This window comes from Panthera uncia, assembly GCF_023721935.1.
Source record: "Panthera uncia isolate 11264 chromosome C1 unlocalized genomic scaffold, Puncia_PCG_1.0 HiC_scaffold_3, whole genome shotgun sequence".
NCBI lineage: Eukaryota > Metazoa > Chordata > Mammalia > Carnivora > Felidae > Panthera > Panthera uncia.
In genome coordinates, this window is record NW_026057584.1 from 42,860,454 (window position 1) to 42,874,486 (window position 14,033).

The following is a 14,033-nucleotide window of genomic DNA, read 5'->3' on the forward strand; positions in this document are numbered from 1 at the left end:
CCTGTTCTTTCCTCTAATTATGTAACATGGTGGGGCACCTGGGTGGCTCAGTCGGTTAAGCGTCCCACTTGGGCTCAGATCGTGATCTCACAGTTTGTGAGTTCGAGCCCCGCATTGGGCTCTGTGCTGACAGCTCGGAGGTTGGAGTTTGCTTTGGATGTTGTGTCTCCTCTTTCTCTCTCCACCTCATGTTCTGTCTCTCTCTCTCAAAAAATAAATAAACATTGAAAAAAAATTTTTAATTATGTAACACAGTGTATGCTGTATAAATCAATGATGTATTCAAAGAGACTTAGACCCATGAAGACAAAGGTAAATGCTGAGGAAAGACTTGAGAAAAGCAAAGCACTATACAAAATATTGTTATAAATTTATGTGTGGGCATATAAAATATAAAAGATTGAAAGAATCATAAACTTCAGGTTTAAAAGCATCTTTAGGTTCTCCTTCCATTATAAAGAAACCAACACTAAAAATAATACACAGTGGAATAGTTTACGCAAGAGAGACAACTCAGAACTGTAATCAGAGAGAACTTGGCCCTTTATGGAGAAGTTGGTAAATAAATGTATATTAAAATATTTTAGGTTAAAATAGAATGTTTAAAATAACTACATATCCTTTTTATGATTTTATATGGTAATCAACTTTTTAAATTTACTTACCACCTCCCAGACCTGATCCCATAGGATGAGCATAATTTGATAGCTACTTTTGAAAGCTCTGTCTTTCCAAATATACTAGGAGGTGAAATATAGACAGTGGAGGGTTTCATTAAATAAATTACATGCAAGAGTAAGCACTGAACGGAGAAGGAAGCTTAGGTCAAAGTCCGATCAGAAGTCCAGTTTAAATTTGTGTCAGGGGTGTTCATTGGTGCTCCCAGAGATCTAACTGGGAAAGAAAACAGTTTGCAAGAATTTAACAAAAGCAGGAGGACAAGTGTTTCCAAGAACGATATGTAGAGGTAGGAGGTGATGAGACAGGCTGATGGGTCTAGAGTCAGGATTCCCAAGTCGTGAAGCAAAGACCAGGCATGGAGGGGAGCACAGACCCTAAGGGAGAGGCTTTTTTGCTGTCTGCTCCATTTTATGCTGTTAATGGAACCTACTAACCATGGGCCTCAAGCTGCTATCCAGAGTCAGAAGGATGTTAAAAGACCTCAAGGTGAATCTTGACCAATTTGAGGAAGAGCTGGAGACACTGAGATTAATTCACACTGTGAAAGATTTGGGCACTAATTTTTAATGTGTAGACTTGTTGAACAGAATTATTTGAAGTAGGAAAGCAAAACGTTTTCTATTTTGGAAAAAGTATTCCAGGCATTATTCATGACTGACATTTTTCTCTTCTTAAAGACAAGTGCATATATACTCAATGCCAGCAGGCCTAAGAAAGAATTCCTTTTCAGATGCCATATTAAGATAGCATACCTCATGTACCCACCTTGTACTTCCTTGTTGTCTCTAGAGATAAATCAAAAATGGTTACAGGCTTTAAAGTCCTGATCGCTTTTACTAAAAAGCCAAAGGCCCCTTGACGTTTTGAGAAGATATCATAAAGCTAGGTTGATGACTAATACCATATAAGTCTAAGTTGAATTTTTCACTATTTCAAGATTAACTCTCCAGAGTTTTATTAGGCTTTCTTAGACAATTTTGCCACTAGTCAGGTATAACTGTATTTAGCAATAAATTATTACTTTTCTGAAGACATCCATTCGCTATGCATCAAATTAGATAGTAACTGTGAGATCTAAGTTTCTTCTGTTTCAACAAACGATTTAGCAATCATGTATGTTCCATTTTCTTGGACAGATACTAACATGCTGAACTTCCTATGCTATTAACACTTGTTTAGTGCCCTAATATTTATCTAAGCCTCTGTGAAGTCAAGTTTTTCATCTGCAGAAGAAAATGACTATAATAAATAAAGAAGGATCTGGAGGTGTAACAGACGAAGTCCTCCTAGTGCCCAGTGTATTTGGATTCACTTCTCAATGGAAATCTGGCAACATAATTCAGAGGACAAGTGACAAATTCAATCTAAGGAAGCTTCATAATGATCTTAAGACTGTAATTGAATGTTTTGGGGGCAGTTAAGTTGTAACCTTTCATTCATTCATTCATTCATTGGTTTTCTTCCTTCAACATTAAACATATCTAAAGGTTATATATGCAAGATGTAAAGACAAGATACATATTTATATGGAGGCTTAGAACAGTGCTCAATAACATAAAAACCAAGTAGCAACAAGGTAGTCCATTTTCAATTGTTAGTCATGTGGTATTGGTCAGTGAGTGTTGTGAATCAGAAGAAGGAAGGAATCTCAGAAGCCGATGTGCAGGGTAACACCCTGGGACTTGAGCAGGGTCTTGAAGGATACACTGGAATCAAGTAGGTGAATGGATCCTATGCATATAGGATGAATGAGGGGAAGGAGGGAACAAGGTGTGGGCATGGAAATGACCATGCTTGCTTAGACTGCATGGGCTAGTCCAGCCCATCTGCCTGTGGTAGATGTCTAATATATTTTTGTTGAATTTAACTGCTGAAGCATTGGAGGAGAGTCCTGGGTGCTGGCCTGCAGTAACAGAACATCTGAAGTCTCTTGAGCCAGGGCTTGGCAGGATGAAATTAGTTAAGTGTAGTTCAGGAATAATATAACAAGAGCTTGGAGTAGCTTAATCAGTGCATCGGTCATAGACATTGGTTGAGGAAAATGGAAATATGTATCAAATTTATCCATTCAAAGTGAATCCAGGGGCACCTGGGTGGCTCAGTCAGTTAAGCTTCTGACACTTGATTTTGGCTCAGGTCATGATCTCAGCGTTTGTGAGATCAAGGCCCATGTTAGGCTCTGTGCTGGGCATGGAGCCTGTTTGGAATTCTCTCTCTCTCCCTCTCTTTCTCCGCCCCTCTCCCACTGGCGTGCATGTGCGAACTATCTCTCCCTCCCTGTCTCTCTCTCTCTCTCTCAAAACAAACAAACAAACAAACAAACAAACAAACATTAAACAAAAAAAAAGTGGGAGCACCTGGCTGGCTCAGTTGTTTAAGCGTTAGACTTTAGCTCAGGCCATGAGCTTGTGGTTCATGGGTCCATGCCCCATGTAGGGCTCTGTGCTGACAGCTCAGAGCTTGAAGCCAGCTTCAGATTCTGTCTCCATCTCTCTCTCTCTCTCTGCCCTTCCCTGTCTTGCACTCTGTCTCTGTCTCTCTTTCTGTCTCAAAAATAAACATTAAAAAATAATTTAAAATTTTTTTAAAAAACCAAAGTGAATCCCAGCATTTTTGTGTAATGTCTAGAAGACAAATAAGTCTCTGTTGTGATATAGTTCTGGACAATGAAAAATAAACTGAAGCTTTGACAAGGGGCTCCCAAAAAAACTCCTTTAAAGGTAAGATTCAATAAGCATACACCATTTTTGCCCTTTTTGCTTTTTCCTTAATTCCTGGAAGTGGAAGCTCTGACTGGAGCCATGAAAAAAGGGCCAAGAGGCTCACTGCAACCTTGGCCTTGATGATTTTGAACCACCCAACCCACAACAGCAAATACCTATCCATCTCCTACTTATCACATGAGAAAAAGTAATGTTTACCCTGTTTAAGCCACTGTTGAATTTTCTGCTGCATACAACTAATTTCACCTCTGCTAACTTCTCTTCCTTAATTTTTCAACCTTAAATTTCCAATTCTCCCCCAATCCCATTCCCTTAACCTGCCCTTGCACTTCTCCTGTCAGTAGCACACAATTTTCCGTTTCCCCAACAAGCCGTGTCCGCTCACCTGTAGGCCTTGTATATGCTCTTTCTCCTATTTCTTCTCTCTCCCTCAAACTCTTCTCTTCAAAGTCAATCTTTACGTCTCCCTGTAGATGGCATTTCTCCCTTGATCACCCCCACCCCCACCCCCATCCAGATTTGAAGCCTTCCTGTGTATTCCAAAGCACATGTTATTCTCCATTAGAAAAACAACACATCAAAGGGGCTCCTTTGAGAATGCCACGCCTTTCAATATGCTCAACATATGGGAATTACGAGGACCCAAGGCTTCCACATCCATGTTAGCCGTCTACTTTTGGCCTTTCCCAGAGAGCCTCGTGGCCTGACAACCTGCCAGAGAACATGTGAAATACTGGATTCCATCACGCCCAAGAGAAGATCTTTTATCCAATGGAGTGGAGAGAAAAAAAAAAATGGAGCCACTTAGTTCTTATTTTTTATCATATGGATCTAATAGTCAATTCAAAACATAGGCAGGGTTGGCTTATCCATTTTTTCCTGGTAATTGAGTACGAAGCTTGCTCTATCATGCTGTGATGTAAACATCCAGCAGATTCTGACCTGTTCTACCTTGGTTCCAATATTTATATCACTTTATTTTCCATCTAAAAAATAGTGCTTGTGAATAGATACTTTTCTCCACCTATATTCTTTCCTTCTCTCTCCCTTCTATTCAAGGAAATAGCTCCATTCTCATGGCTTTAGGTAGGTTTTGTAGCAGGGCTGGAACAGAAGCAGCTTAGAGAAAGGTCCGGCTTTGTCTTACAAAAGCCTGAATCCTAAGGAAGAGCTCCGTAGCTCTCTTGCCCTCTCTCCCCAGATGAGAAAAGGATCTCTTGGCCTGTTTATGGGGAGAAAGTGAGAGAGAAAGCAAGTGAGCATGAGAGATGCAGACGGAGGCGAAGTCTGAGAGAGTGAGATCCATAAGCAGAGGGCAACTATGCTGCTCTTTGCAGAAGCTCTGAGGGGAAATGGCTGCACGGGGCGTGTGGGCAAAGGACCACGGGCTTCTGAACCAACATCTTCAGCCCCTAAGCATGTAATGGAAACAGCAGAGGGCCACTGGGCCTGCAACAATAAACAGACAAGAACGATAGACATCAGAAGGCCACATGTATGGACAACCAGAAGGTGTTTCCCCACTCTCCCACCTCCCCCTCCTGAGGTCTTGGAAATTCACAGAATCCAAACTATGGCACTTACCCAACAGAACTGGGGAGAAGCCCAAGAAAGACGAAGGTTGTCAGGACTACCACACCTGCATGCATTTGTTGCATCTCAAACAAAAGTGCCCGGTCAAAGGGCGAACGTGCAGGCCGGGAGAATCCCATGTGTTCTCTGCACCCCAAGCCCTGCACCTAGAGAAAGACGGTTTTTGTGATTTTTCTACCCTTAAGCTACCCAGAAGAGGTGCTTTGGGAAATTGTTAGTGGAGCCCTGAAAGTTTACTCCTACCAACCCAGAGTCAAAAATTAATGTGAATCTTAGACAAGCTCTAGTCTTCCATACCTAAACTCTACATGAGATCCATAGCCACTATATAATGTTTGCCAGGCCTGCCTGATAGATCACTGAGAATATCAAATGAGGAAATACATATGGAGAAAGTGTTTGAAAACTGATGACATGCGCACCAGCTTAGCGCATTATTATCAACAGCTTTGAGCTTTCGGGCCAGAACATTTCTTTTTGTGTATGATTCACGTGATCAGTATAAAATATCTCATTTCTCTTGGTTGTGTGTTATTTGGAAGTGTGAAGGAAGGGCTAAGCCTAGAAAACTGCATGTGTACTTCATACCATTGCATTTGGCTTGTGGAATGGTCATTCTACATCCTTAGATCATTTATTTGTTTAGCAGAGACAATGTTATGTTCTATGCACTATTAAATAAAATTGATGATGGTAACACTAAAATTAAAAATGTAAAGCACCATGAATCGCAGTGCAATTGTTCTTAAAGGACTCTGAAAAGCAAACTTCCACAAGGCCAAAATAATTTCCTCTGTTGGAACACCAGACCACGTTTAAAATGAAAATACGGCATGCATATAAAGCTACATGGTTTTGCCCTATATTGTCACAGCAAGATCTGAACCTGGGGACTCTATTTTTGAAATGGAATCCAATAAAACTTCTATTTTGGCCTCGTAAAGGCCTTTCCTTCTTTCCTGTTCCTGCCTCATTTTGTTTTTTAAACTATAACTAAAATGACTTAGAAAAAATGTTTTGAGACATGTGAATTCATTTAGAAAGCAGTTCTGCTGTAAAATATCTTTTTGGCATCATTTTCAATGAGCTCACTCTCCCCTTTTCCTTTTGTTTAAAGACGATGGAAACTGGTAGGAGGAAAGACTAATAGCCGGGGAGGGGGTTGGGGGGATGGTTGGAGCCCTCAGGACAGCCCGTGACAGGAAGTCCCAGTGGAACAACCCACAGTCACAGGAAGTGAGGAGCCTTTCTTCCCAGAGTCTTCTGCAGCTGTGTGGCTCGAGGAGGCCACATTCCTGGACCGACCTCCACTTAATTACTCTGACCAACAAAGCCCCAAAGTCTGTCCTCAAAGTTGTAAGAGTATTTTCCGATTTAAAAAAAAATGTTTTGACTCCTCACCTCTTCCAGGCCAGCCACTGCTGTGGGCTCCACCCCCAGAAGCGCCTTGGAGCCTCTTCTCCCTGAGTAAACTATCTCCTGGGACTGTTCCCAGGCACTGGGTGGAAGAGCTTGGTAAGACCAACCAGGCTTTAAAGAAAGTCTATCCGGGTGCCTGGGTGGCTCAGCGGGTTAAGCGTCCGCCTTGGCTCGGGTCATGATCTCGCTCAGACCATGACTGGCTCAGGTCATGATCTCGAAGTTTCTGAGTTTAGGCACTGCCTCGGCTCAGTGCTGACAGCTCAGAGCCTGAAGCCTGCCTTGGATTCTGTGTCTCCCTCTCTCTCTGCCCCTCCCCCCTTCCTGCGTGTGTGCGCGCTCTCTCTCTCTCTCTCTCTCTCTCTCTCAAAAATTAATAAACATTAAAAATAAATTAATTAATTAAAAATAAATAACAAATAAAGAGCATCAAACTGAGAGTCTGCCCAATGTTACACATTCTTACTATCTTCTGTTTTCTCTCAGTAAAAATGTGATATCTCAGGAAATTCCAACCAGTGTTGATAAAAACTTGTATTAATAACTTCTTTTAATGTTCACTAGTTGGAAGAAACAAAAGTTATTGACCCAGAGTCTGAAGTTACCTATATTAGTCATTTTATTGTTTGACCTCTCTAATACCCTGGGCAGGATAAAATGTCCCAGCACGATACGTTTGCTTTTGACCTTCAGAGAAGAAATGGGATTTCAAACCTTTTCAATAGGAGAAATACCCTTAAGCAAAAAGAAACACACTAAGTTGAGAGCAGAATGTGATGTTCCTAAAATTCTCGCCTCTGTTTCCTACATTACAGTGCCCAACTACCAAATAAATTAGGGCCTTTGGGGAAGCCATAAAAACTCATCATTTAAAGGCACATTAATTCTTCTAGGTCACTGGGTGTCATTAAGTAAATCACTGGCCCAAAACATCTTAAGGTGCCTTTGGGGCCTGAAGGAATATATATGCTTTCCTCAAAAAAGGACTCGGTCACTGAGAGCTGGCCTGCCTGCCCTTCTTCCTGGGAAAATCAGGACCAGTCTATTTGAAACTCATATTTAATTCTAAGAAGTTGCTCTATGCCAATGCCGGGAGCCAGCTTTTGCTGAATTGCAACTGTGTGCTTTGTATAAGGGCTTAATACACTGATTCTTCACCCTGAAAGTTTCCTAACGTTAGACCAGTGCTCCTCGACCTTTTTTTTCATTATTGCTCCCATAAGGAGCCTTTTTTGACATTTTCCCCCCCTATTTTTCTACTCTCCTCCCCAGGAAATTAAATACCAAAGAAGTGAGGAGTACGATTTTTGTCAGGTAGGGTAAGGTTGAGCCATTGTAATACTTAAGTTACTATCCTTGTTGAGAATATAGGCTTTAGACCAGTTCCTCAGCCTTGCCACTGTTGATATCTGAGGCCAGATAATCCTTTGGTGGTGCAGGCGGGGGCAGGGCGGTGCAGGTGACGCACACAGAGTAGAACGTTCAGAGCATCCCTGGCTCTACCCACTAGATGCCTGGAGTTCTCCACTCTTCAGTTCCAGTGTGACAACCAAAAAGATCTCCAAACACTCCCAAATGTCCCTAGAAGACGAAACTGCCCCCATCTGAGAACTGTCAAATTAGACATATAAACTAGAAGGAGATATGTCCATGTGTACGAAAAGTCAGAAGAGCATTTTGGACAAAATTCAGGAGAGACAGTTTTTAAACCGAGAGCTTAGGGGAAGACTGGGACCCAGAAGGTGAAATACAGACGACAACAGTGAGAAAGGTGAAGTGCAAAAGGCAATGCTGTGGTTTGGGGGGGCGGCAAGGGGGAAGGAGTGCAGGCAAAGGGAGCAGGTGGAAAATGAGACCTGGTCACTATTTGTCCTGGAGGGTTGCACGCTGATCTCATTCTCCTCACCCATTCTGCCTCCTCTGCCCTCGGGCTCCCAACACGTTGAAGGCCTGATGGCAGTTTGTTGATTTATGTTTTATTTATAACTCTGTGGATCAGTTTCTTGACTTTTAATCATTAACTCTGCAACTTTTAGTGGCAGAGTCTGGGGGACGTATTGGCAGAGTTTGTCCTGGATTGGACTGAGTTGCGAGGCAACCAGGCCTCCGTTTATAGCTGAAGTTAACTGAAGAGAATAAGAATCTTGACTTCCTTGCCAAATCCCTTTTCGTAATCTGTAGTTCTCATCCCCTATTAACTGATTCTCAGCAAGTAAAGTGATGATTTAGACCTGCCTAGAGCCTCACCTTGGCTTCAATCAGTAAAATTGGCCTTTGATCTGTTTGAGGTACACTCACAAGATTTTATCTGAAGAAATAATTCCTCCACTTAAAATGAAAGCATCGATCATTTAGAAACTGTGAATGAGATCTTAGAACCTCACTTTGTTCGCAGGGCTGAGACAAGAGCTAAAGGTACCAGAGCAAGCACCAATAAAGTGCTATACACCTGCTTTATTACCTCTTATCCCAAGAATTCCAATAATCTGAGAAATACCTTTTGAAAAGGATGGACATTAATGGTTTAGCATCACCTAGAACATCCCTATTTAGATTGGTGTGAGTAGATTTCATCTCTACCTATAAAACTTGTAGAAGACTGAGAAGGTTTAGAGAAGTACAGCAGAAATGTGTAACAAATAAAAACCAGAAGGAAAAGGTTAAAGAATGTCCATTTTCTTGAAAGAGAAGGCCAAGAGATGATTTAATATAGAAAAGGAGGAAGATAATTAATAGTTTCAATGCTTTCTAGATATTATGAATCTTAGTAATTTAATCTTTACAATAAACTAGTGAGGAAGGCTACTATTTGCTCCTAAGATTCATTCTTTCCTTCTTCCATGGTAATAAAATTTTCAACAGGGCTCATAGCTCTTCAAAGCTAACACTCCATTTTCCGGTCACGGTGTAGATGGCTATTTATCTGAGTTCTAGTGATTGGGATAAATATTTTGGGTCAGACTTTGAGACTGCTTCTCTCTCTCTCTCTGCTTATTCCGTCATTGCTGTTGGCCGGAGAGTAGACATAGTAGCTAGAGCAGGAACTTTAGATGGAACTTTAGATGAACTTGGTAATGAAGCCTTCTACAGACAGAGTCATAAGATGAAAGGAGCCAAGCCTGGGTCCCTAACAGCATGGAATACCATACCCACTCTAGACCAACCTCCAGACTTATTCATGAAAGATAAACTTTTATCTTGTTTGATGCTTTATTATTTGGGATTTTTCTGTCACTCCCAATTCTTTACCCAATTTCAACTAAAAAACCTAGATATGGCCATTTATCATCCTTTCAGATTAGGAAATTGAGTCTCAGAGGTGTTAAATAACTCAATGCCATCTAGCTAATAAAGTTCATAGTACTCTGTCCAACTCCAAAGTCGGTGAGCTTTGTATTATACTGCATTTAAACTACCATATAAATTTAGTGTCGGACAGGTCTTTAGGTAGAATGAAGAATATTTATTGCTGTTCTCCATATCAGGACAGAAAAGTATGGGTTTATCTTATAGTAAAAGCTTAGTATACCTATCCTATTGCCTGATCCCTACTCAGAAGTCAAACTCACATCGTTGAACTTACATCTATAGTTTAGGTATAGACTTGCTTGACAAAGGAATAATCCACATTTAGTCTTTTTTGAACAAATGTCCAATGAACTTCTTCTAACTGCCAGGCACTGTTCTGGCACTGGGGAAAGAACAATGAACAAAAGAGAAAAAACTCTTGCCCTCATGAAGTTCGTTTTTCCCCCATGGAGGTAGATAATAAACAAAAGAGTAAAATGATATTTTAGATGGTGGTGAGTATTATGAAGAAAACTACAACAAAAAATGGAAGTAAGGAATGCCAGTGGAGATAGTGGGGAGGAGAGGAGGGTGCATTTCAAATCGAATGGTCAGGGAGGGGCTCACCGAGAAGGTGACATTTGATTCAGACCTGAAGGAAATGAGGGAGTATGCAGGGTGGATATCTGAAGGAAGAGAGAATGGCCAGGACTAAGGCCTTGAGACAGGAGTGTATCTCTTGTGTGTTAGCACAGCAAGAAGGCAAGCGTACCTAGAGCAGAACATGAGATACAGTTAGCAGGATAAGGAGGGAGCCAGATGGTGGAGCACCTTGTATGTCGTTATAAAGAATTTGGCTTTCATTCTAAATGTAGTCATAAATAAATAAAGGGTTCTAACCAGAAAAGTGAAGCGATATAACATAACTAGTAAAAGGCAACATTGGGCTCCCAGGTAGAAAACAGACTGAAGGGGCAAGAGTACGAGTGAGGAGACCAATTAGGTGGCCATTGCTCTACTCTAGGGAAGAAACGATGGCAGTTTCTGGTTCCAGGAGTGGCAGGGTAACATGTATCAGACTCAAGCTGTCACAGATCACAAGTGTAAAACTCCGGACAAAATATTTTTTAAAAATCTAAGACACTGTCAAGTGATCAGAAACAGACAGAAGAAACTGGAGAGAACAAAACCCTTGAAAGAAAAGAATCATGATGAGTGAGATTGTGGCTTTTCACTGCACAACAGGCTCCAGTCTGTATAATTGGGGCAGCTAGAACCCCCTCAGAAAGCACAGTCTCACTGGCTTGAAGAGTCAGAGGACAGAACTTGGGGACTGCAAGAGCAGCTAGAACTTGAGCAGAAAAATCGCAGAAAAATCCACAGAGTGGGGAGCCCAGAAATCTATATATAAATTCCACTCCACTCCCCGAGTGACCCCTGAACTGTAAACATACGGGGTGAAAAAGCCCAGGGGAAAACAAAGGAAGAAGACCGTAACAACCAACCAGAGATGTTAACTACCGCTCACAGAAGGGGAGGCAAGCTTAAAGTTTAAGTTCAGCCAAGCGAATTGTTTACTAGAATAACTGGATAACAGAACCAAAGAGTGTGAGATATATCATCCACAACGTCTAGCTGGAAATCCAGATTACTAGATGTGAAAAAAAAAAAAAAAAGATGAAAATGTGACTCGTGGCCAAGACAAAAAGCTATCAGTGGAAACCAGCTCTGACCAGATACCGGAATTAACAAAAAACAAACTCATTACAGCTATTCTCACTGTGCTCAAGCCCTTGAAGGAAAATGTGGTCATAATTATTGGTGAACCTCCACAGAAAAATGGAAACTTGTTAAAGGAGGGAAGAGGTTCTAGAACTGAAAAGTATAATATCTCAAATGAAAAATTCACTGAATGGGCTTAACGGTAGACAAGAGAGCAGAAGGAAGAGTCTCTGACTTTCAAGATAGAAATTACAACAATCCATAGAGCAGAAAGAAATTAATAGAAATTATCTAATCTAAGAAACAGAAAGAATAAAGCTTTAAAAAAATAGAGTTTAAATGACCTGCGGGACAGTATCAAGTGGTCTAATATCTGTGTACTTGGTGCTCCAGAAGGAGAAGAGAAGAATTTTTATTTTTCCAAAATGGAGAGAAAGGACAGCAGATGAAAACAGATTTGCAGGAAGAAATAAAAAGCGCTGAAATGGTAAATACGTGGGTTCAAAATAAAAGGCCATCTTTTTTTTCTCAATTTATTTTAAAGACTGCTCACTTTTTCAAGCAAAGAGTATGTTACATTATTGTATTATAGGATTTATAACATATGTAGATATAAAATGAGGCGATAATCCAATTAAGCATCAAAATATATCATGAAAGTAACAAAATGGAACACAATGGATATGTCCACAAGTTCCTACTGACTTAAACAAACACATAATACAAAAACAAATGGGAAGATAGGGAATTTCTTCTGCACAGAATGTTGGTAACTAATAAATGTAGAGATGGCGCATTTTGAAAATCATCAACAGAAGCCCAAACGAGTGGTGAAAGTTTGATGAGAACAGCGTCATCATATATTGTCTTAAACATCTCCCTCCAGATGATTTATTAATTATAAAGGGAAAATTTACCTATTAATTATAAACTTAATTGTAACTTAACACTGAAAAAACAGGTAGATACCACTTTAATCAAGGTTCAGAATAAAATTTATGTATATGTATATGTATTTGTGTGTGTGTGTGTGTGTGTGTGTGTGTGTGTGATGTTTGTGTGTTTGAGAGAGGGAAGAAAAGAAAGATAAGTGAATGATAAAGTCATTGAAAAATGTAAAACATTAATGACTCTGGGCAATGGGTATATGGGAGTTCTTTATACAGTTTTGGCAACTGTTTTATATGTTTGAAATTATATTGAAATAAAAGGAAATGATGGCAGCTTAAACCACAGTGGTAGGCATGCATAAGAAATCATCAGATTTCTGAATATATATATATATTTTTTTTTTTTTTTGAGAGAGAGAGAGAGAGAGAGAGAAGAAGAGGGGCAGAGGGAGATGGAGAAGGAAAGAGAGAATCTTAAACAGGCTCCATGCTCAGCACAGAGACCTGTGCGGGTCTCAGGGCCACAACCATGAGATTATGACCTGAGCCAAAATCAAGAATCACACACTTCACCAATGGAGCCGCCCAGGTGCCCCAGATTTCTGAGTATATTTTGAAAATAGTACTTGATGATATTTTGATGATAGATTGGCTATGGGGTGTGAGAGACAGAGAGGTGTCAAGAATGACCCCAAGATTTGGGATTAAGGCAGTTGGAGGGAAGAAGCAGCTGTATGTTGAGATGGGAAAACTGTGGGTGGAGACAGTTTGTAGAGTTGGAAATCGGGGTTTTGGTCTGGGACGTAATAAGTTTGAGATGCCTATTAGGCCTCCAAGTAGAGCTATTCAGTAGGCTATTCGAATTTCTATGTGGACATCAGGGGAGAGGTCTGGGCTGCAGATATAAATGTGATAGTCATCAGTTTAATTAAAGCCAAGAGATGATGCAGGGGATTAACATAGAAGACTGACTTCTGAGAAACTCTGGCTGAAGACCTTCCTGCCCTAAAGCTACAAACAGCACATAAGTCCACAGTCTGTGTTTAACTATGTGCATACTCATGGTGCAGTTTAATATGTTCTTTTGTCTAATTTATTCACTTAAACTTTATAAAACATTTGTTGAGTTTCTTCAGTATGCAAGGCACTGTCTCCATATACCTCTAGTGCAAGTACCAACATGTTTAAAAGGGTCCACCTAGGTAATATGAATTAGTAGGCACTGAACATAAATAAACAATCCAGAGTCATGTATCTTGTCAGGTGGCCTAATTGGTTCACAGAAATTTATTGCCCTGATAAATTACAAAGATGTTTTAGGTAATATTAAGCAATGCATCTGCAAGAGAAAACACATAACTCTATTTTCTCACCGCTTCTGGGAGAGCAAGGGACAAAGCTTATCACTGTTTTGTTTACTTGTTTTTAAAAATAAACCTATTGCTCATGAAAGGTTACAATAAATTGGAGGAAACTTAACCCAAAGTCCCCTAGAAGCAAGTTTTCTATGTCAGATCAACCCTTGACCTCTGTAAGGCATCGCCTTGCCAAACTAACAGTTATGGAAAAATTCGCTCGGTCTTTTGGTTATTTTGGCTTCTTTCTTTTTCATCTCCTTTTCAATTTTTTTTTTTTAATTTTTTTTTTAACGTTTATTCATTTTTGAGACAGAGAGAGACAGAGCATGAACGGGGGAGGGTCAGAGAGAGGGAGACAC